This window comes from Numida meleagris, chromosome 7, assembly GCF_002078875.1.
Source record: "Numida meleagris isolate 19003 breed g44 Domestic line chromosome 7, NumMel1.0, whole genome shotgun sequence".
Taxonomy (NCBI): Eukaryota; Metazoa; Chordata; class Aves; order Galliformes; family Numididae; genus Numida; species Numida meleagris.
This window is the reverse complement of record NC_034415.1, coordinates 4888798-4912387: the sequence shown is the minus strand read 5'-3', so window position 1 is coordinate 4912387 and position 23590 is coordinate 4888798. Positions and strand designations below refer to the sequence as shown.

The 23590-nt window shown below is 47.7% G+C and overlaps 1 pseudogene; it reads right to left on the bottom strand.

The window, feature by feature from the left end:
* Positions 16333-17272, bottom strand: LOC110402694 (annotated as a pseudogene).

Sequence of the window (23590 nt, the reverse complement as noted above, 5' to 3'; positions counted from 1 at the left end):
CCTCCCTTGGTGCTCGCAGGCACCACCCATCCCATTTAATCCCGCACTCTTCACCATCCTGACCTTGGATTTCTGAAGGGTTGGGACAGACCTCCTCTAATGCTGACCACACTTGCTCACTTCAAATGTTTCCTGCCTAAAGGCAAATAAGAACACACTGTTTAGAATAATAGTCTTTTTTGGTTGCTCCACTGAATTATTTTTCGTGTTTATTTAAGCTGTCTCTTTCCATATGAGATGTTAATTCCCTAAAATGACTAATTCCAAAATGCAACATTATCTTAAACATACAAACAAGTCTGTATCTGTGATAGATGTTAATTTATGATGGTCATATAGAAAACCCAGTTTGATTTGCAAAGAAATTAATCTATTGGAGGACCGTATTTTGACCTCTTTGTATCTAAAAGGATTGTCTGTATTATGTACAATCACATGCTTTGGAACTGCAGTAATCTTAATGCTTTGGAACAGTGTTAGCATTTGCATTAATGGAGATTTATATTGCTGTTTTATGGTGTCTAGTGGAAGGACACATCCTTCCCATTTGCTGTTTTTTTTTTCTTTCACTGAAAAGAAATAGCATCATATAAAAACACTTAATCTAACTACTTGAACTTGCTTACACTAAACCCAAAAATTCTTCCACTGACAGAGTACTGTTTGAGTCATAGGAAATAGTGAGGTTCAGCTGTGCAGGTACTGGCAATATGGTCACAGCGTGCTCTCTGTGCGTTTGTGGAGCCTGATACATACGTGTTCCGTTGGAGGGCTGCTTCAGAACTGGCAGTCACCTCTAATAGCGTGCTGTGCAACTCAGTGCTTCCATTCCTGACTTGCCCTCCAACAGGAACCCTCCGAGCATGCTTACTAGAAATGCTTCATGTTTGACAACAGTTTTCGGTACAGAAACAAATGAGAGAAACTTTCAGTCTCTTGGACTGTTATGCTGAGGTAAGGGACCATCACACACAGGTGTTCCCCTACTACTTTTTCCTTTCATCACCACTGAGTGTTGTTTCTCATTTCTCCCATAACATCTCCTCCTACTGATTTTTGGGCATGGTTCCTGCTGAACCACTCTTACTGTCATCCTTTTTCTGCTTTTCCTATTTTCTTGTGACTTGTCACTAGTATTAAGTTGCTTTTCTCTTCATGATTTTCCCACTTCTACTCAAGATCCTTCCTCCTGAGCTGATGTTCTGGAGACTCCAGAGCAGCCATGCTGCGTCTGCTTAGGCCAGGATGAGTTTTTAGTAAGCAGAGACAGTAGACTAACTAGTCAGACCTGCAGACCATGTCTTGCCTCTGTTCTTCAGCCATCATGGCTACATGGAATCACAGAATTGTAGGGACTGGAAGGGACCTCCAGGGATCATCTAGTCCAACCCCCTGCTAAAATACAGCATTTTTGCTTCTTGTTTGGATTTTCTGCCAAATGCAGAAGCTGGTGAAGGTCAAGAGGGAACGTATGAAGATAGATTGATAGAAGAATTGGGAAAAGGAGGGCCTAGGTTGTGTGGGTCTTTCAGAATCCTACTGAAACAGAGAAAGTCATACAGAAGTCAGATGAGTCATCACACTATTACTCTCTCAAGGACAAGCCTAGGAAACGGGCTACCTGTATCTCTGAATAATCATGCCAGTGTGAATTGATATTTATTTCCCATCTGAAATAAGCCACTCTTCTGTTCTGGAATGCCTCACATCCAGATTTTTATTGTCACTTAAATTAAAATTTGCCTGCAGTCAGAGCCATTTAGAGATTTTTTAGAACTATTTTCCTGTTAGATTCTGCAAAAACAATGAATGTCACATAACAGGGTACTCTGAGAGGCCTGTGTTATAGGGAAACCAAGATCATAGAAAAGGGAGAGAATAATGGACTTTTGTTTACAGCTTCAGATCTATAGGAATGTATCATACAATACAGTTATGTGCATGCCTTCTGCAAGTGTTCTCTGGTGGTCACGAGCAAACAAGAATGTAAAATGTCAGTGGAAAAGAAAGCCTTTTATTTAGAAGCATGTTATCTGTGCTCTGAGAAGAGAAGCCATCTTCTTAGAATGGGGCCTCCCATGGTAATTACAGCTTTGCTTTACTGAAAGCATATTTTGTGGGCTATGTGTGGGGAGTGATAGCACTCTGCAGAGGGCAAATGCTTGAAGAGCTCCCATATGTTTCTGATCACATTTTAAGTCTAGACTTGCTTTATTTAGTTTCATTTGCTCTGTATTTGCCTAACTGAAGCTTTTTGAGACTTATTTTAAAACAGGAAAAATGGGATGTGCTGGTTAAGGCTAAAAATAAGTATAAAACTTTTCCTTTTTAAAAAGTTTTTGCGTGGGGGTAAGAGTTATCCTCTGTTCAAAACCCCACTGAGTTCTTCAAAGGAGGAGTCTCTGCAGCAACATCAAGGAGTTATTAAATACATACTTAGTCCGCAATTTTCATTGTTAAGTTCTTTATGTCTGCTTAATGTGTGCTAGTTAGAAGAACTGATTCTTTCTGCAAACTCATTTACTCAACCCTGGAGACCTATGATCCCCTGCCCCTTTAGCACTACCTTTTACAAACACTGTTTCCAATTTTTTTTGTTTTTTGTTTTTCCACCTAAAAATAAAGGGGGGGAAAAAAGGCAAACAACTCAGCAGAGTGCTAAAGGGGCTGGGCAGTGGGATTCGGCCCCACAACTAGAAAACACAGTGAAAATGCTTGAGACAATAAGCAAACAGGAATTAGTGCAGAAGTGCCGTTCTTATAAGACAGAGCTTTCTATGAATCCGGAGCAGCCCTTTGCAATCTGGGAGCGAGCAGCTCGGTGCTGCTGACGGAATTGCTCTGATAGCGCAGAGAAAACGCTCTCCATGCTGTCTCTCTGCATCTCATCTTTTGGCTCCAGACTAAACATTTAATTGAGCTTAGTCACATATTTCCTCACTGCCATGGGCAGCCAGTGCAGCCGGACCTGCGGGGGCTTGCTGTGCCGCAGCTGCCCCAGCTGCACATTCATGGGCAGGCTGCAGCTCCCTTTGCTGCTCCGCTCACCAGCCTCTGCACAGCTGCCATTTGGAGAGGCTGGCAATACCATTTATTTAGCCTTTTCTCAACTTCAGGCTCAGAAAGCAGCTGTGCCGAAGCCAGGCCAGGCTTCCTCAGATCTGTGCTTCAGGAGGTGCCCACTCCAGTATCCCGGGGTGGCAGTTTGGGAACATCTGGCCGGGATGGAGGGAGAAGCAGATGCATGCGGGTAGGCCTCTCCTTCAGCCCTCGGGGTTAAGTTCTCTGTTAGAGGAAGAAAAGAAAGTCTGAATTGTGCTCCCAGAGTAAAAAATGGTCATGTAGTGGCTTGTCACCTTGGTAGGGAAATCTAGTGACAGTTTCTGGGCTTGTCCATTCCCTCACTTTTTTCCTTGAGCTCCAGCTCATGCCATCATGACTGCACGCTGGTGGCTAATGAAGGCCAGGTCTCTTCCCAAGGTGCAGCTTTGTGCTGGGCTGTGCCCGAGGACAGCGGGCCATGGCCCATCTTGCTGTGCGACAGGCACGCAGACCCAGATGCTGCCCAGGAGACCATGAATGATGCTTTTGCAGGTCTCTCAAGCCTTGCCTCTTCCCAAAGGCTGCCCAGGGAGGTGGTGGAGTCACTGTCTGTGGCGGTGTTCAAGAACCATGGAGATGTGGCACTGAGGGACGTGGGCATGGTGCGGGTGGGCTGACGGTTGGACAAGGTGATCTTGGTGGTCTTTTCCATCCTGAATGATTCCTTGATTATTTTCTATGAAATATCTGCCACTCCTCTGGAGGGTGCCTCTGACTTCCAGAGTGCAAATCCCACTCTTCCAGCCGTGATGGGATCAAGGAGCCAGAAGGAAGCTCCGAGCAGCTGCACTGCCCTGGGAGCAAAGCAGCACCATTATGGGGTGGAAGAGAGGAATGGGAGCTGAGGAGGTCTGCCTGTGCCTCACTGCATCCCTGTATTTTTCGGAGCAGTTTTGGATTGGGCTTGAAGGAAAATAAAAAATAATGGTCAAAGTGCAGCAGCAGCTCTGGGTCAAGGAAAAATGAGGGCTCAGACCTGATCTTGATTCAGGTTTGGTTTGGGTGATTAAATCCAGGATAACCTCCCCTTGTGCCCTCCAGTTTCTGATCCAGCTGGGCTAAATAGCAACTTGACTAAATTACATTATTTGAACTTATTGTGCTGCATTCGACCTCATATTAAAATGCATGCTTTGGCCTGTAACTTTTAAATTTGATATGAAGACAGATGTATCCATTTTCCCTTGTTTGTAAATTGTATACACATTATATGGTGTTTTCAGTAAGCACTAAACAATGCAATCTGAGCCATTTCAACAAAGGAATAATTTAATGCAACCCAGCAGAAATGCAGATCCTTAGAAGTGGTTCTTTATGAAACTACTAATTTTGGAAATGGATCCAGAAGACCTACACTGGAGCAACACAAGAAACAATAGTTAACACAGTAACATTTTTTCTGTAAGAAAAATACACCATGAAGAAATTATATTTTGCCTATTTTTTTTAGCTTGCTGATTTACTTGAACGCTTTGGTTGTCCTGTTCTCTGTTTGTTGCATGTTAGGGATTAAAATTCTCATTTCTTCACCAAAAGAGAATATTGTCATACAAGATGCACTTTAAGCCAAGCAAGATTTTTTTTTTGTCAAGTGTAAATTTGCCTCATGTATTATGTTCTAGTTCAAAGAAAATTAACACATTATTGTACCCTTTTCATCTTCTATTTAGTTTTAACAGAATGAGACAAATTTTCTTTGTAATCTTCTTCAGAGACAGGCAGTTCCTACTTTGACAGGTAGAGGACAGAGCAGGAGAGGGCCCTGTGGTTTGCTGGGGTGATTGATAGTCTGCCAAAGCTGGATTAGAATTGAAGAGCCCTTGGCTCCCCACCTTGTTCAGGTCACAAGCTCAGATATATGCTCTCATGATGATCTACGTCAGGCTGAGGAACAGAGAGAGCATTCGTACTTCCCATTAAAGAAAATGAGGGGCAAAAATGCTGTGTTAAGAGATGGAATTGAATAAATTGGAGCAGCAGATTGCTGCTGGAGGGAGCTGAATAGCTAGCTAAGAGAGCAGACTGGCAAGGAGATGCAGTACCAGGCAGAAGTGTCTAAGCCAGTGCTGGAGCTGAAGACCAAACAGGTACGTATCTCTCAAATCTTTGCATGGCAGAGGGGTGTTTTAGCCCAGGGGGAATGGAATATTTACAAAAACACTACTCCTAACCAAGCTGATTTATTTCCATGCCATGCCGATGTGGGTCATGTACCCTAAATATATGCAGAAATGTAAAAAGCAGTTGCATAGTGATCAGAGAGTAGCTACCTGCAACTTTAGTGGGGCTGGTGTGTCCCCTTTAACAGACTGAAGAATCAGTTCTGTGGCCACACCAGTGCTGTGGTCCCAGTAAGACCAACTGTGTAAGAAGCCACAGGTTTTAGTTCTGCATACAGCAGCTGAAGTTGCTGCTGGCTGCTTTCCCAAAGGCAGCTGGCAACCCTCATATGTGCCCAGAAGTCCATTCTGTGGCTGGCCAGGCTGGGAGTGACCCCTGAGAAAATGGGAATAATGATCATCCACTGCTGATTTCCCTGGCATAAGAGAGTGGCTGCGTTCAGAGGTTAAGCAGACTGTGAGCTAGAGAATAGAGCTGTCAAGTACATGAGAGAATTGATGCACGGTATGCATGCAGCAAACCCTTTGCTTTCTTCCTTGTGGGTGCCAATATACATGGAAATAAGATTGTTGTGCTTAGGTGCATTTGTAGGTTCATGTAGCGACCGCAAAAGGTGCAGAGTTCGTTGGTAATGTTTGTGCTTACTGTTTCTTCCCTCTTTTTCTCCAGTCGAAGACCACCGCTCTCACCTACTTGGCCCACTCTAATTCGTCCGTTAGATTCATCCCTGTTAGACTAAATGAAGTTTCTGGCATGCCCCTTGTTGTTAACCAAGTATGTAGAAGCAAATTACTTGATAACTGTTGCAATAACCAATGTACTGTCACATGTATGGACACCTATAGGCAAGTAACCAGTTTTACTGATATACTCTCTGTCCATTCTGCATTGTTTACGAGCTCTTAAATGTTTTGGGAAGGTCTGTGCTGTCTTGACTTTTTCTTCTGCAATAGCTGATGTTAGCTAACGTACTGACACACGTGTTCATCCAGGCACCCATGTTCACAATCCTATACAGTCAAAGGAGGACTTGAGTCTGTGTTTCTGCACGTGTTGATTTTAGCTGCTTCTTTGTCTCTTACCTGCCAGGAATCTTGCTTTTATTTGTAACTTTCACATTTTCTGTCACTTGGCATTTTACAGTTGTGCCCACTTTCTTTGTTGATGACTAAACTGAGCAGAGAGAAATGATGTGGTTTCTTATCAAGCTCTTCTGAAGGCCTCACACTTTCATCACTCTTGCAAGAAGCTTGCTGGAACGCTGCTTCTCCTATAATTTTTTCTTATCTGAAGCCAAGTTTATTAGGAATGTCGTTAAACAAGAAGGGTGTGTGTGGGACAATGTATGCTTTACTTTCCTTCCCCTCTGCTGACTGATACACAGAGTTGGTTGGGTGGCTGGTAAGGATCAGGCTGCAGCGCCCCAGCTTGCAAGGTGTGGAGCTGGCTTGCCCTGCAGCAAAGACGTGAGAAGGGCAGTCTGAAGAGCCAGTGCGTGACAGAGCAGCGTGTGCCAGCTTGCTTTGTTCTCTCGTAGCACTCACTCACATCGGTCCTCCCACTGAACTCATGGGAAACCTTGTGTGTAAGTGAGGGCATGTAATATGTATATATATGCTGCGTGGCAGGGTTCAGAGAACTGAGCATTGCATTTTGTCATTTTGTGAAACAGGAAGAGATGTATATATGTATAAATATATGCACAGCTGTAAATGGGCTACCACTTCTCTGCCCGCTGTGGGAGCCTAGATTTGCACCTGAGCTTTTCAAGGGATCCCATTTGGGTTTGAGATATTTTCTCACTCCAGTTGATAAAGTTCCATGACATCCACTAAATATTTTCCCTTTGTGTCTCTTGACATCCTACTCACCTCAGATTAGGAGCCATTTTATCCAAACAGGTGCTGAGAAACGCTCAGCTCTGCATCCTGGCCATGCATTATTTTAGCAGATGTTCACTTTCAGAAGTTCTCTACCTGTTCTTTTACACTGTATATTAAAGTAATTTAAAAACCTTTTGTCTTAACTGCATTACTTAACTTTAGACACTTAAGGCCACTGTCAACCTTGTAGTTTAAAACCTCTCGAGTTGACAGAATTAAAATACAGATGAATTTGGACTTGTGTAGTCAGAATATATTAATTGCTGTTATTGCAATTATTGTTACAGATCCCTAGGCAAAGCAACTGGTGGTTTCAAAATCCCCCACTATAATCAGTCCAATAAATTCACTTATTGAAGCTGTATGTAGGGCTCAGTATGCTGCAGCCCTGTGGTTAGGAAGAATCCAATCAAGGAGCCACAACCAGTGGGGATTTTGCCTATTAAATATTCCCAGGCCGCTGATTGAATAACAGTTATGTTCACTACCAAAGCAAATTGTGTTTCTGCTTGTAGAAGAGAAATGAGTTTGGGAAAGCGTCGTGATTTGTGTGCTAGCCCAACTTTAATTTCCTGTCAACCACATACTCGTGACACACACCTGGGGAGCTGAGGTCAACATCTGAAGCACAGAGGAACTTGTCAGAGCACCGGCATCTCGGTCATCTCAGAAGATTGCTTAAATTGCCGGTGTTTGTTTGGAGAATAGGCTTAGATCTTCCACACTGAGCGCACAGAATCAGCTTTCAAGGATGAAAAGATTGTAAACCCAACTACATTTTTTTATTTTTACTACCAAAACATCCACCCCAAACATATTTTGATTACTTTCTTGTTTTGCAGCTTTCTGCTGCGCAGCACTTTCTTCTGTAAGGTGCAGCCCATCTATCAGATGTCCATACTGTTGCCTCACCAGCAAATCTGTGCATTGTTGTCAGAGCTCTCTGTTACTGATGGGCAGCTGCCTTCTGACAGAAGGGCAAGCGGAGTGCCTCTTCCACCTCGGCCACAGAAAGGCACTTTAATCCCAAATGTTGGTTTTCGTTCAGCGCTACGGCAAACCCATGGTCTGTGTTTATCCCACCTTATCCTAAGCACTTAGCTGAGTTGTCCAAGGTCTCCCATTTCTTCCGTGGAAAGAGGGAGCACCTCCAGAAGTGATGATTCAGACTGCTGTAACTGCCAGGGAGACGAGGGTGGCAGTGCTGGTGAGTTAGGAGCCTCAATTAAATGACATAGGTCTCAGCCTGAAAAGGTCTGTTTAAATCCTCTGTACTTGAGACTCCTTAATTTACTTTAATGACCCTTTCTGTCAAGCATAAGGAAATAGCAAAGCTCAACAGTATCCCTAACTCTGCCCTGTAAGAGATGGTGTTTCTCAGTAACAATCCTGAATTGTAAGTAAAGCTCCCAAGAGCAGATTGAGGAGAGAAAGAGGTGGCTGTGAGGTGCAGTGGCCCCAGTGTCCGCACTGACACGTTCTGCACTCAGTTTTGAGCTTGTGGGACACAGAGTGCAGCTGTGCAGCCTTCCCATCCTCTGCGTATCCATCACATCTAAGTCTGAACCTGCTCCTGAAATACAGAGCTTTTAAATGTGTAAGCTAATAATAGGTGTTGAGCACAGATCCAGAGATCAATGACTGCACCTCAAACTTATTGCATATATGCTTTTTAGAATAAACTACATAGAAAAATGTTCCTAGGAAAAATGCTAATTGCTTCCTAAGAAATTGCCACTTGCAGTTGACTACTCTCCTCTCTAGCTTTGGCCAATTTTTCTTGTGCTGTACAGTGCATGGAATGTGTTTGTTTGTCCTGCTGCCTCCTGATGCTGGTAGGCTGTGTCTCTCCCATCCCTTGCTCTCAAAGGACAAAGTTGGCAGTAGCTTGCTTTATGCCTGAAGGACAGGAGGAAAAGCTCATCAGCATATTCTCAGGGATCTGCTGGGGGGGCCTGGCTGGGACTGGCCCCGGCCCCTCTGTGAGCACCCTTACCCAGGGAAAGCTGAGCCTGGGCTCCCATATTGGAGAAGCACAGGTTGCTCTCCATTTGTTTGATTCCCTTGGGCAAAGAGAAGATTGCCAGGGAGCAGTGGAGACTCCTGTTAAGCAACAGCAAGGTTTGCGAGCTTAGTGAGCTGGATGACGTAGGTAGCAAAGCTTCAGGAGAGTGCTTATCTAGTACTGCATGTAGGCTAAGCCTGGGTCTGTGCCCAGAGAACACATTCCACTTCACCTCCATATGGCTGGCCAGCAGCTGAGGAGCTTGCTTATGTCATAAATAGCTCTTGGCCTTTAACCTCCAGGGATCTTGTATTAGGATTAAAATGATTGTATGTTTGAAGAAAAGGCTTTTGTACATAGTTAATGTGTGTTTGTTTTATTGCCAATCTCATTGCACTTTCTGAGTAAGCCTCATAAAAGTAGATAATTATATTAAAGGAGATACATTACAGGTTATAGCACTTCATGTTAAAGCATAATGTAGAAAATATTGTACTCTGTATTGCAGACAGCTACACTAAATAACGTGTGCAGCATATTATGATTACTGCCTAGTTCCGACTTTCTGTCTTAAAACAGTCCAAACCTCCTGAACTGAAAGCAGAGCAATTCTGCACATGTGGCACTGGGGGGCACCGACTCCTTGGTGTGCTTGTGGCACACTTCCTCCCGCGGTGGCATGGAACCTCCTCCCCTGGGTTCTAGCAGAATAAGTCCCTTGTGTAAATGAATGTTACTCTGCCTGTCAGTCCTCTTGCTTTGTCTGCAGGTGAGCTGATACCAAAGGCTCCTCCCGTCCAGACAGTCCTCCACTCATGCTTGATATATGATTTGTCCCATCTTGCTGGCTGTTTGCTTTCCTTCCTGTCTCTTTACTTTTCCAGGATGGTGTAAACAATGACTTCTTTTTGTAAGAAGCAAACGCTTCATTTCTTACTGAATTTTGCTCTGTATGTTAATGCCTTACTTCGTATGAACCAAAACATCTGCCTTTGGTTTCATAGTCTGTAAATGGTAGCTGGTGTTGATCTTTGAGCACAGCGAGTCGATTCTCGAAACCATGGTCATTACTGAGCATTGCATACACCTGCTGTAAACATGTTATGCTGCATTTCTGAACCTGAAATAACTAACTCCTGATGGACTTTTATTATTACTTTCCAATGCACATGAGTGATCTCCAATCTGGCACTCTGCACTCTGCCTCTGTTGGGACTGCAGTGAGGTTTGACCAGAGAGATGTGTGCTGCAGCTCAGATCATAGAGGTGTCATGGAAAGGGCAGACAGGAGAGAAGCAGCCAACAGGAAGCATTCAGCATGCTGTCCTGCTAGGGGCTTGCAGTGCTGCAGGGATATTTTGCCAAGGGAGTGTTTGTCAGGCAGTACGTGCTGTTTGTTTCATTGCTGGGAGAAGTGTGTTTGGGGGCAGACTGAAAGCTGAGCAGAGGGCCATACCGAGTTCTCAGGAGTTGGAGTAAAACTGCATGTGAACATGTCCTGCTTGGAAAGGATTCCCCCCAAAGCAGTTGTATATGAATGTGCAGCTGCCTCAAAATGCCTTGATTACTCAGTTCCTCCTTCAGGTTAGTGTGAGCCGAGTAAGTGAAATCAGCGCTCAGAGGTGATCTGCATGGCACAGTTATAACAGCATAACAACAGAGGGCATTTCCCCACCAAGCAACCGTCACTGTGCTGCTCCTCAAGTCTTGGGAAAGGGGGAACAAAAGGTGGGATGAGCAAAGCAGTTATGTCCCCATTGTACTCACAGCAAACTTGCTGTAATGCCTGGTGTCATGGGTTTATGATTTTCCGTTATTGGTACCCCACATCATAACATGTAGTGAATGTACCTGGTTCTCAGAAGAGAAGGACCACTACATTCCCCACGGCACTTTGCTCCTCTGTTACCATTTTCCAGCCGGAGGGAAAAGATAAAAGCTTGCAGCATAAAAAACTTACAGATCATGAGACCTCGTCCCTTTTTCCGCTGTCTTTCGTCTTGGCAGCACCTCGCTCTCCAGCCGTCTTATCGTCGGTAGTAGAGTAAGGCCTACCTTGATTTTGGGACATTCTCTCTCCCTCTGTATTGGATTTATCAGCTTAAATTGTAATTATATTGTATTATAGTGTGTTGTTTTGCATTCCAATATTTTATTTAGTAAGTTAGTTTGTTTCTCCTCAGATTGTTGCCGCTGTTCTTGGCTCTCAGGGCCACCTCCTTACCCTTTTCCCCTTTTCTCTTTTCTCGGGACGTGGGCCCGTGGGTCCCCCGTCCCCTTCGTCAGGGAATCGGGCCTAACGCCCGTAAACCGTTGACACCTGGGAACATTCTTTTTGTAATAGCCCCTAATGGATATGCCTGAGGCAGTCTGTGCAGCCTCCCTCGGTAAACAGCCATGCCACATGCATGTCCCTGCCTGGAGTATGATACATACCCCTGTGTGAGCTGTTTCCTGCCGTGTTGGCCAGCAACACACCAGTGCTGTATGCTGGAATTGGGATCAGCAGCCACTCCTCTCCAACCAGGGCACTGAGCAACTTGCTGCCAGGGGTCGCTCCTGCTCGTTTTGGCAGCAGATTCGTTGCACTGCTGTCACCCAAGCTTTTAACTTCCTGAGCAATCCCCCCTCCAGATACACGAGCACATAGATTCATCTTGTTATATCACTCCCGATTTCATCAGAATCTCACTTGCAACAGTGAGAACAGCGTTTGAAACACGTAGCAGTGCAGGTTTTAAGGCTGCTGGGGAAAAGCTCTTTTGCAGGATATTATTTTCTCCAAGAAAATTAGAAAGCCTCTGAGCAGCAACACACTTGTGATGTGATTGTCCTAGCTTTCTGCTCCAGAACATCAGGTGGGAGGCTGTGAGGATGAAAGCCGAGGCTGTGCTGAGATTGCCAGCTGATTCTAATCTTGTTCTTGCTCTTTTCCTGACTGTGCATGTTCTGTGCCTTTTCCTCTTAACCCATTTTATTAAGATCATTTTGTATATGAGTCATTTTATTGTATCTTGACCTTTTGTTTTAAATTTTTTCTTCTCCCCACCCCCCCCACGAATTTTGAGTTATTTTTCGTCTTTTTCCTAGTGACCTCCTCCAGCCGTTCCAGGAAGATCAGCCTAACATACTGTGTTATTGTTGTTACATGCAATCCATCGTCTTTTTGTCCAAATTGATCTTTAATTTGCACTAGTCTATTTGTAAATGAGAGATTTTATTTTCAGATGTTGGTAAGTTTGGATATAAGAAAATGAAATTCTGGCTGCAAAATGAATGTGTGCTGGTTTTCAATGGAAGGGTCTATCTACTCTTTCTCAAAAGGAGCCATTAGTGCTCTGTGAAAGCCTAGGCTCTGGGGAGAGTCCCCACATCCAAGGTGTTGGAGGGAGCGATGTGCTGCTGGGCTTCCATCACAGTGTCTGAATTCATTGACCACCAGGACTGTTCTTGCAAATGCCTTCGACTTAGCATTAGCAGGAGGAACTTCCAACTTCTTGAACAGCAGAGATTGTGAAAGGCTCCTATAAGGTGTCTAATGCACCAGCAGCACCTGACTCCGTGCTGAGTGGAAAACCTCAGAAGATTGCAGCAGTCTCTCCACTGATGAATCTGCACAATTCTAAACACATTGCAGCTGCTCTGATGACTTTTTTCAACCTACATCTGGATTTCAAGTAAGTCTGTCCCTGTGGTGTTGAGTGAAAGATAAAATCTGGAATTTAATATTCAGAAGATGTGCTTGTCCTAGGTGCTAGAGAAGTATATAAAGAATAAGTCTTAAAAAAGAAGTTTAAATTGATAGTTTTATTGATTTTTTTTAAAGGAAACAATGAAGGGATGTCTCACAAACCATACTGATAAATCAGAGGGAATAGCACAGACGTGAACTGGAGGTACAGTACAGCATCAGGATTCCAGCCTGTTCCTTGAAAGGTACGGACAAAACATTTATTTGTAGTAGGAAGGCTACAGTAAGAGCAAGCTGCTACAGTGTTGCTCTGTGGGCAGAAGAGCAGAGGAGATCCCTGTCATGTGTAAAAGGGGCCTGACAACACTCAGGCTGTGCTTAGTTTCAAGCCAGGTCTGACATAGCTTTGCTTAGCTGGGGCTGATTTAGGTCCTTGCTGAGATCTCCTGTATTCAGGAAGCTGCAGCCCTGTTTACGTGTGCTGGTAAATGCCTGACTCTGAGTTTGCTCAAATGATAGGGGATGCAAGCCCAGAGAGCTGTAGACTTGTACAAATTTCTGTTTTCATCTCACTTAGACTTTGTCTTTTGATAGAGTACAGCAGAGAAAAAAAAAAAACAACAAAGATTGTAGCAGGAAGGAGGAAAAAAACCCATGAACTCCACCAACTCTTAGGACAGAAAGAAAAGTAATAGTTCCTGCTAGACCTTTGAATTGTACGTGCTCAACTAGGAATTGCAGGAGCTGGAAAAAGTACAGTGATGGGCAATGTGCTTCCAGCATCTGGGAAAAGGAGAAATGGATGATCCTAATGGTTTTGTAAACATTACTGTCCCAAAAGCCGGGGACAAGGAGTGGAGCTTGGACTGGCTTACCTTGCTGCATCTCTCATTAATGGAAATTGCTGTCATCAGACAGAAGCAAAAAAGCCCTCAACAGAGTTCAGGAGTACAGAAGAAGTAGCATTTGTACCCAGTGGGCTGTTCAAGAGGCAGGACGTTCTGGCCTTGCTTCACCTCCCAGGTAAGAGGGAAGGGGATAGACTGAATTTCACAAGCTACTCTCTTTTTTTTTTCTTGGTTGTTGAAGAATTTGTTCTGCTCTGGGGGCAGCTGTCACTGTTTTACCTCTACAGTATGGCAAGGTACTGAGAGAGGAACAGGTAGAAAGTGGCTAATATTTCAGTTCTATGGCCTTATTATCCACTTCACCCCAGAAACTGCTGCTGCCTTCCTGTATGCCTGCCAGCCTCAATGCTGTAAGGTACAAAGTTCTCTTTTAGGGGCATTTCATAGTGTTAAATCTTTCACGTAAATGTTTACCTTTTTCAGGAGTATTTGATAAAAAATATTGTTGGAGATGGGACTGTTTCCATTTTGCACTGGCATATGTTCTGAGGGTAGGTGGTGAAGGTGGAGGGTGCTGTACCCCAGCTGGTGGTATTATGCATCCTAGGTTGCTTCTCAAAGGATGATATCAGACCAAAACCCAGTTTTGGTTTCCTGCTCACTCTGATTGTTGCTGTGGCCTCTCACAGCATGAACCTATGTGACCTGCAGAGAAAAGCCTAGTGATTAGTGTGGGAACTGAAGAGATACAAAGATCTTACCTTCAAAGACTAAAGCTTCACTGTTTCCAGGCTTCCTAGATGCTGTCCTCCCATGTGGAGGAGGGACAGAGGCCCCTGAGAGCCTGCTGTGGGTGGCTGATGCTTGCCCTCCCTTGCTGCAGATGCTGTAGATGGAGATTCCAGATAGCACCTGTCAGCGACTCCCCCAGGAGCAGGGCTTAGCCCTGGCCAGTGTGCAGTTACTTGCATTTGGGCCAGATTAAATCAAAACAAAATGTCCTGCTGAGATACTGTATCTCAGTGGACTTGGGAATGGCAACTTAAGATAAAGAAACTGCACTTTCTTGTAATGCAAAATAATGTTTAACTCTTTAGAGTTGGTTGATGGTGATCCAGTCACATGCAAGCCAAGGTAGACCTATTTCTTTGCTTGGCCGCATCATAGGCACCAGCCAAGCTAGAGAACTGTACGCTCAGGTAGCAAGTGCTTAAAGGGCTTTCAATTATACTGATGAGTTGAACACAGAGTTGAGACAACGTTTTGTTCTGCAGAGCATATTCTGACCTTAGGCATAAAGATATATTCATTGTAGCCATTTACTCTAGCAGTGTTGCAGAGTGTGCAGTGCTGAAGGAGCTGGGCAGAGAGGCTGTGGCAACTTAAGGAGATGGAACTGCTTGTGGCAAGCTGTACAGGATAAACCCTGCTTCCTGCCTGGAGCGAGGAAGATGTGGTGTGCTGGATCAAACAAAGTCCAGGGATCTAGCCCAAATTCAAGTAATTTTAAACTGCCAGAGACAAACCCATTGGGTTTCAGCTGTGGTTGAGGTGACTGTGGCACAGACACCACATGCCACAGCTGGCCTCTGCTTGCCCAGCAGGCCTCCATCAGCTTGAGGCACTGTCTCCTTCTCCTCCTTTTGTACATGACCATTCCACATCAGAGCAAGGAACCTGAATGTCCCAGCGTGTGCCAGATTGCTGTGCACCAAGCAGCACTGGGACAGCAGCTCCAGACAAGCAGAGAGCATCAGTGAAGGTAAGAGCACAGCCTCCGGATCACCCCGAGTCCTTCTCAGGATCTGAGATGAAGCTTTGTTGGGGTAGCAACGAAGACACGCTGCTTCTTTTCTAGTCCACGTGTTTCTAGCTCCCTTATTGCCCAGAGCTATGTTAGTCTGTGCCCATTGCCACGTGGAATCATACCTGGATAAGTGATGTTTGCACTTTTCCTAACCCGGAGCTGTTTTTTAAGAGTCTGGATTTGAGAAGAGTATTTTTTAGACAACATTTCACTTTGGGTGAGTGGTTCTAGCTTTACTTTCTTATAGCCATAAATCCAGGCTCAAAAAAAAAAAAAACCTCCAAGGCTACATTGCCCTGGTTGCATTAGCCTAATGAATCACCAGACTCCTGCATCCCCCTTGGGCCAATTATGAGGGACAGCTGCCTCCACTGCCTCATGTGCTGTGCCTAAGATGAAACAACTCCTATACACGCACCATTTTGTCACAGTTAGCCTGGATTCTGCATATTCAAAATGGAGTCAGGCTTGTGCTACATTTGACATGCACTAGCAGTTGATAATTGCAAAGGTTTAAGATGGCAGTTAATAACAGTTTGAGGACAGAGGTGTTTGTGCGGCAGCAACTTCAAGTAAACCTGACCACAGATAGGAGCCGTGCTACCAAGAGACACATTAATTGCAGGAGCCAGGCAAGCTAAATTTGATTTACTTCTACAGAGGCTCCATGCCTCTGGCTTGGTGGCTGGACAAAAACGCTGCCATGGGTCTGCCAGCACCTACCTGCTCACCCACAGCCCAGGGTGGTCACAGCACACAGAAATGCAGTCCCTGCTGTAGTGCAAGGGGGTTTTTTATTGGGTTGGATATCCCCTTGGGACTGTGTCCCAAAAAGGCCCCTTGCAGCAGAGGGCACCATTTCCCCTGGGCCAGGCCTACATGAGGATCATGGAGAAGTCCTCCTTGATTTCAGCCTCATCCTACGGCCCATGGATGTTGTCCTTGAGCTGCTGAAGCCAGATGAGGCAGTAAGGGCAGAGGCAGGAGATGAAGAGCAGCAGCGAAGCAAACAGCACCCACGCTGGAGATGCTCACCAGCCCCACAAGGGCCACCAGCGCAAAGAGCACAGTCACCTCCACAAAGCAGCATGGCATCCAGGCCTTCAGCAGCTTCTGCAGCATGGGCCAGAGGGCAAAGATCTGCATAGCGAGGGTGACGATGATGAAGGCATGGAGGGAACGAGGCAGGCGGGAGGCCAGGCACACCGAGGCTAAGATGGCTATGTTGAGTGACAGCGTGCTGGACACGTTAGCGGCGCTGGCACCGTAGTTGAAGAAGATGAGGTGGCCGAGGAGCATGAAGGCTGACATGGTGTAGATGGTGTCTGTGCTGATGGACTCCATCAGTGTCTTCAGCACCGGTGAGAAGCCATAGGTGAAGGCACAGGACACCAGCGTGCTTTCCAGGTCCGTCCAGAGTCCGCCTGCTCTCCTGCCACCCAACCCCAGCGTTGATAGCATCAAAGAGGACATAGCCAAGCAGAGAAGTGAGCAGGGCTGCCCCAAACAGCTCCTGCAGGCTCAGCACCCTGGTGTTCATGTACCACCACGTTACAACAAAGACACAGATGCTGCAGAGCTGCTGCACCACTGCCCCTGACTTGAAGACCACATTCCAGTACTGGTACTGGCGGGCATGGATGTTCTTCCACAGCTCCTCCAGGAACTGCTGGTCCACGTAGTTATTGGGGAAGGGCTGCCGCGCATACAGCACCTGCCAGCACCGCCTTGGGCTCATCTCCACCTGCGTGCAGACCATCCTCCCACGGGGTGCCCTAGGGGAGGCCGGCACAGGGCCCCACTCCTCCACTCGCAGCCTGACGATGCTCTCAGGGACCTGGGAAAGAGCGAGGTGCAGGTTAACCGTGGTGAAGCGTCCCTCCCTTGGGATCCGGCACAGCCACAGGGCTCGGGCAGCCCACCCAGGACAAAAGGCAGGGAACGAGCAAGAGCGGCTGCACAGCCCTCCTCCCTCCGAGCCAGCGATCGATTCCCCTGGCCCGCCCTGCTCCAGCCGCGGGGACGGGGCGCAGCCCCCGCCGCACTGCGCTCCGCTGCCTTCTCCCGCCGGGCCCGGCGCGGCACAAGGGACGCCGGGGCGCTCGGAGCCTCCACGTGGCGGAGGAGCCCGGCCGCAGGTGCCCGCTGCTGCCGGGGGTGGGCGGCGCTGGAGGGACAGGGAGAGGGGCGGTCTGCAGGGGATGCTCATTGCCTGGTTGGTGGAGATCGTAATTAATTTGATAACTGGTGATAAATAAAGTTGCTTACAAGCCGCCAACATTTAGTTAACTGCTTTTTTTTATCGGTGTCTTTCCCCAGGTGCTGTCATCCCACGGCCTGGGGATTTGAGAGTTTCAAAGAAGCTTTGCTCCAACGTGGCAGAAGAAAGCTGTGCCGGGGGTGAACATGGTGGGATGGGGGTGATGGGAACCCCCTGCCAGCCCATCCTGCACTGACGCTGCTTTCTGCTCGCGTTCCAGGTTCTTGGCTCACCACCCCACTGCTGCCTGCAGCTGCGTCACATCGGGCTTGGGTGCTTTCTCCTGTTACTCCTGGGAGTAACTGTGATGCCTGGGGACTGGGAACACGGGGCACCTCTTGCTGCCATGGTCAAGTCCCTCTGGAAAATTCTCCACCTGCGGTCTAAAGGGCAGCTCAGCCCTCCAGGTGGCCCAGACTCTGTCTGCGGGGAATGAATCACCTGCCAGCATAGCAGTCCTGCGCCTGTGACTATGGGACGAGCCACGTCACCGCCTGTCCCTGCCAGCTGGAGGGAACACGTGCTGTGAAGTCACCTCTCAGCCCTCCTACAGTGACGTGGCCTTGGCAGGGATAGCAGAGCAGCTGGGAAAAGGATGTTCCCATCACACCCCGAGTGGTGCCTAAGGTCAAGGATGTGAACCCTTTTGTGTGTGTCTGAATTCCATGTGAGAAGATCTCCCTCACCAGCTGCAGGGAGGTATGTGGACCCCAGACTGGCTCAGCCCTCCGTCATACAGCAGAACGCTTGGTGATGCCACCCATCCTGCCACCCAGTTATCTCCGAGGAGCACCTGGGGCTGTGTTGCCTTAACCCTACCTCCGGGGGACCTGACCACTTCCCCATTGCCCCCCCTCTGCATTTCAGATCCCCATCGAGCTCACTGCTAGCCACAGTGTTGCACAAATGACCCCACTACAAATGTGTACAGTTTCTGTGGGGCTCCTGCACTGTAACATGCTGCTAAAGCTGTTTGGAAGCAATGCTGGGAAAGGTGACAGGCTGGGATGTAAATAGCTGACTGATCTAGGCCTCTGCTAAAGGTATTTGAATATCAAAGTATGCAGGGCATGGGGCTCCTGGGTTGCCTTGGAGCATGTCTGCATGTTCCTGCAGTGGAATGAGCGTGTGTAAGCAGGCAGTTGTGGTGCTCCTCCAAACAACCATGTCTTGCTCGGGGACGAGCATACCAGAGGCTGTGGGAACAGGCACAGAGCCTGCGTGTTCCCACATCCCTCAGTTCAGGCTCTTCCTCATCATCTCACCACTGAGTCCAGCACACCACCAGGTGCATTCTGTGCCCCCAGGGTGTCCCCGCAGTGTGGGCTTGTTCCTTCTCATCACCTGTCTTGAGCTGGTGCTGTACAGCAGGTCCAGCTGCGGACAGGTTCTGCCAGGTGTGGGCTGCAGGGCTGCCTGTGAGCACAGCTACGTGCACACGGGCTTTGTTTATCTGACAACTGATCCCTGAGCTTTTCCCTTTGACCCTGGAGCCGAAACCTCCCTATGGAGGAATGTTTTTGGGGGGAGGTTGATATGGCTCCAGCTGCTGAATTTCTCCATGAACCAGAGACCGTCTCCTGCCTTACATGGCCTCAAAGCATTTGCTGCGGGTGCTGTCCTGCAAGCACCTACTTAGGGATTTAAGTCCCCTGCATGGGGATGGGGGATGGAACTATATGATCTTTAAGTTTCCTTCCAACCCAAGCCATTCAATGATTCTGACACCAGCTCTTAAGCTCTAAGCAGACCCACAACGACAAAGCTGGAAGGGATGCTGGGGCTTGCAGGGCTGGTTGCCTGGGGTACTGGATCCAGGGCCACATCCTGGTCCCAGGGAGATGCCAGAGTGCTCTGTGGCAGAGATACCCTCACCATGGGCAGGCTGTGCTAAGGACAGATGCTCTTGGGCTCTCTTATGCTAGCCAGGGAGTGGCCTTCTTGACCAGACCTTCCTGCAGCTGCCCATGAGCCCTGTGAGCTCCTTTTCAGCATCTGGGAAGTCTTGGAGGACTGTGGTCTGCAGTGTGAGGTTTGCTGAGCCAACAGCAGGGGAGATGGATGGAAAAGGTGCTGTGGAGCTAGGGCAGGAGGGATGCGGTTTGGAAGGATGCACAATCACAGGGATGTGACCTCTGGCTGCGAAACTGAGCTCCCCGGTGCTGGCTTTCCCAGTGGTCAGCACATATCCGTGAAGCCCCGTGGCCAAACTCCCTCACCACCTATGCTGGGAGGAGAACAAGGTGGTCCTGCTGGGATTCCCAGCCAGCTCAAGGGTAGGGGACAACTCGTTCCTGTTTTGAAGGAGATCTCTATGCAGTGAAGGTTTTTGAGTAATTTTTTGCTTTTTGTGTTGGCTTTTTTTTGATGATTTTTTTTTTAAGTCCCCAGGAAACTGCCTCCAAGAATGATGCAAAGGATGCGCTCTGCCAGCTGCAGGTTGGGCAGCTCTGTGTGAGAGGCCAAGTGTCAGCTGCCCAGGTAACCTCAGCTCAACACGCGCTGTATGTGTCACATCCATAGGGAAAACAGACCTTGGGGTGTGGGGCTAATCCTGTCTGCAGGAGCTGTGTGTGGGTTATCACTGAGGTTGGGGGTGAAAAAAGCCAGAGGTGTGGGAGCAAGGGGGTCTCGGGTTCCCAACTCTAGGCAGAGCAGGGCTGGGGCTCCCAGATGAAGCATTTTTGGGGTTGTTTCTGACTGTGTTCCTCTTCATTTTGCCCTGAAGTTGAAGTGTGGGGATGGGATTTGAGGCGCTGATCCAGCTCTGCCATGATCACCTTTGCCCCTCTCCTGCCCAAGCACGTGTGCATCAGGCCTTTAGGAGCTGTGGACCATGCCACAGTCTACCTGTGCCAGACATCAAAGCTCTAGATCAGCGCCAGCTAACCAGAGATGAAAGCAGTCACTCTCCCACACAGGGTCATGCAGTCCCAGCCAAAGATTGCTGATTGCAGTCCCCTCCCCATCTGCCTGGGAGCACTTCCTACCACCCTCAGTGTGGCTGCACACGCAAAGCAGAAACAGTACAAAAGCATGCAGATGTTGGGGGCTGCGTGGGGACAGATGTAACCGTGGGGACAGGTCTGTGTTCAGAGCGAGGGAATGGCTCATTGCCCCATCACGGGGTAACAACCTGTGAGCATCCTTTAGGATCAAATAGAACCACCCTGGGAAGCCACTGGTCTCAAGTTGTGGTGGCCAGGCAGGGTCCCTGTGGATGGTGCAGGGGCTGAGGAGATTAAACAAGTGATATCCAGCAGCGCTCAGTCCTGCCCTGCATTAAGCAAACATAACAAGGTTCTGCACAGAGCATGCCTCTAGGTGACCCTACCCCGCTATCTGCCATTTAATCAGGGTCACCATGGCTGCTGTCTCACATCAAGGAGTCTGGCAGCCCAGCAGCACAGCGTGCCACACTACAAGCTTGAAGCAATGCAGAGGATGGCTTTGGGAAATCAGCATGCATGCACATTTGGGATTGCATCAGAACACAGAACTGGAGCTACTGATAGCCATGGAGCCCTGGGCGGTGGTGACATCTCCCTAACAAAAGCCGTGTATCTCAGGGTGAAACAGCAGTTATCAGCTGTGCTGGAGGCAGTCTTTCTCTGTTTGGCTCTGCAGGGAAAAAGATTCCAACCCCACTTCTTGCACGGCTCATTCCCCCTCATTGTGAGCCCTGGAAGTTTTGGGCTACTCATATTTCAGGATTGTTTTTAAAAGTTTTACACGGTTTTGCCGGTTTCTCCCCTGACAGGGATAACAGTTCAGTTGAAGTTAGAGGAAGTTATCTGAAGCAATCTTGCAATTTATAGCTCTTCCTTCACTAAGTAAGAAACGGTCAGGAAATTAAACAGGAAATTGCATCTGGAAGGAAAACTCAGACAAAAGTTGCATTGTCAGAACAGGCTTAGGAGAGATTTATTTTATTTTAACTGGTAAGGAGCCAAGATCAATAGTCAGAAAAGGAAGGAGCCTTGTGCAAATTAAATCACACATTAAGAAAGTAAAAACATTTGGAGAAAAAAAGATACCTTTGTAAAGAGAAGGTGTGGATATTCTATGATAAATCAGAGATCAGGCTTAGCATTTTCAGCAAACAAGTACTTGGAATTGCTGAAACACAACAGCCCCAGCTGAGAGCTTCATCTCAGCATGGCAGCCTGATTCTTGGCACTGCCCTCACTCCTCACTAAGGAGCTCTCCTTATGGTCTCTGTGTGAGAGAAGCAACAGCCACCAAGCACTGGGTACAATGCAGCTGCAGCGATCCTTCCAGCCATCCTCTTCCAGCAAAAGCAACTGAGATGATGGGAAGGGAAAATGCAGCTATGGGCACCGCTCAACCTTCTGCAGCACTTTTTAACACTCCCAAACAAATATTTGCTCCTAGATCACCTACACACATTGTTCTCAGAGTTAATTATAGGCTCCAGCAGGGAGATTGGGTAATCTGCCTTGTTTTTTACCATTACATTCCCCATCTTATCGTTGTTTGAGAAGCAAGCATAGCGAGTGCTGAGCCATGCAGGTATGTCAGGGCTGATGACCCGCAGCTTCTGCCTGGCTGATGGCACTGAAGTTCTTCAGGCGTACAATGTACAATGTGGGGATTGAATCAAGGAAGCTTTTCTCCAGGATCCTGCCTGCTCACCGTCATGATTTCCTGAAATGATCTATCCTCCCTGACCACTCTTTAATTGTGTTTGGTCTAAGCTGCATGCGATTAATCCCCTGATGATAAGTGGACCGTAACACACGTGGGAGTTGTGCCAGCCCAGAGCAGCCACATGGGCTGAGCAACTGTCGCTTCAAAGCCTTTCCCACTGCTATCAAGGGTTCCTGCCATGGAGGGGACCTGAAGGAGGCAGCTGTGGCCAAGGCTCACATGTCACTGCCTCTCCACAGCCCTCTCAGGATGATTTTGGGCACTCTCTGGCACAGTTAAAATAGCTGTGGGTGCAACGTATTCTGTTACTGAAGGCACTGAGGAAGTTTTGAGGAAATTCCCACTGCTGAGGCACCTCACTGGGGCTCAGCTGGAGGACTGCAAAGCAGTTTTACCCAAAGGAAGAACTTGGAGCTTGATACACATTTCCAAGGGGCCATTATAGCAAAGGGCCACCCTCCTCCTAGAAATGCTATTGTCTGACTTGGCAGCATGTCCTGAAGGCGAGCACTGCTCTCCCATCACCTTGCCCTTTGCAGGAGGAGGTTGAGTAGTTCTGCTGTAAATAGCCCCAGTGAGGTCATCCACTGCGTTATCTCCCCGTCCCTTCAGGAAGGTATGACAGCACAGAAAGGCAGACAGCAGCACAGCATCAAACCATGGTCAGAAATGTGGCATGGGACTTGGCAGGCTCAGGAGCTGCACCATAGGGTGGCTCTGGGAGGGAGGTGGCAGGCGGGTGTCCCACCTGCAATGGGTGAGAAAGTGTTCTTTTCTAAAGAAAATATCTCTGTACCACAGAAAACACAGTGCTGTAATCTGTTCTTTGGCTCAGTGAGCTGGATCTTCTGCTTTCCCCTCTCCCCCACACTTCCAGGCAGGCCTTGAGGTCTGTTTGCTGTCCTTGGCATGCAGAGCTCTGAGAAGTGCTGAGGATGCCAAATGTTTGTGAAAACCCAAAAATGCCAGGGCAAAAATCAGCAAAAGGAGACACAACGACCCTTGTGAGCTTTCCACCTTGGCAGCACAGAGCTTCAGGTGGGCTGTGCTGCAGAGCTGGGACTCCTCCTGGGGAGCAGCCACCCTAGGGGCAGGGGCAGAGCTGCCCTTCCTGCTCAGGGCCCTGACACACGTGCATTTCCAGTACAGCGCTCATGACTCGTTCACCTGTGTACGTCAGGGCTGCTCGCACACTCTGCAGA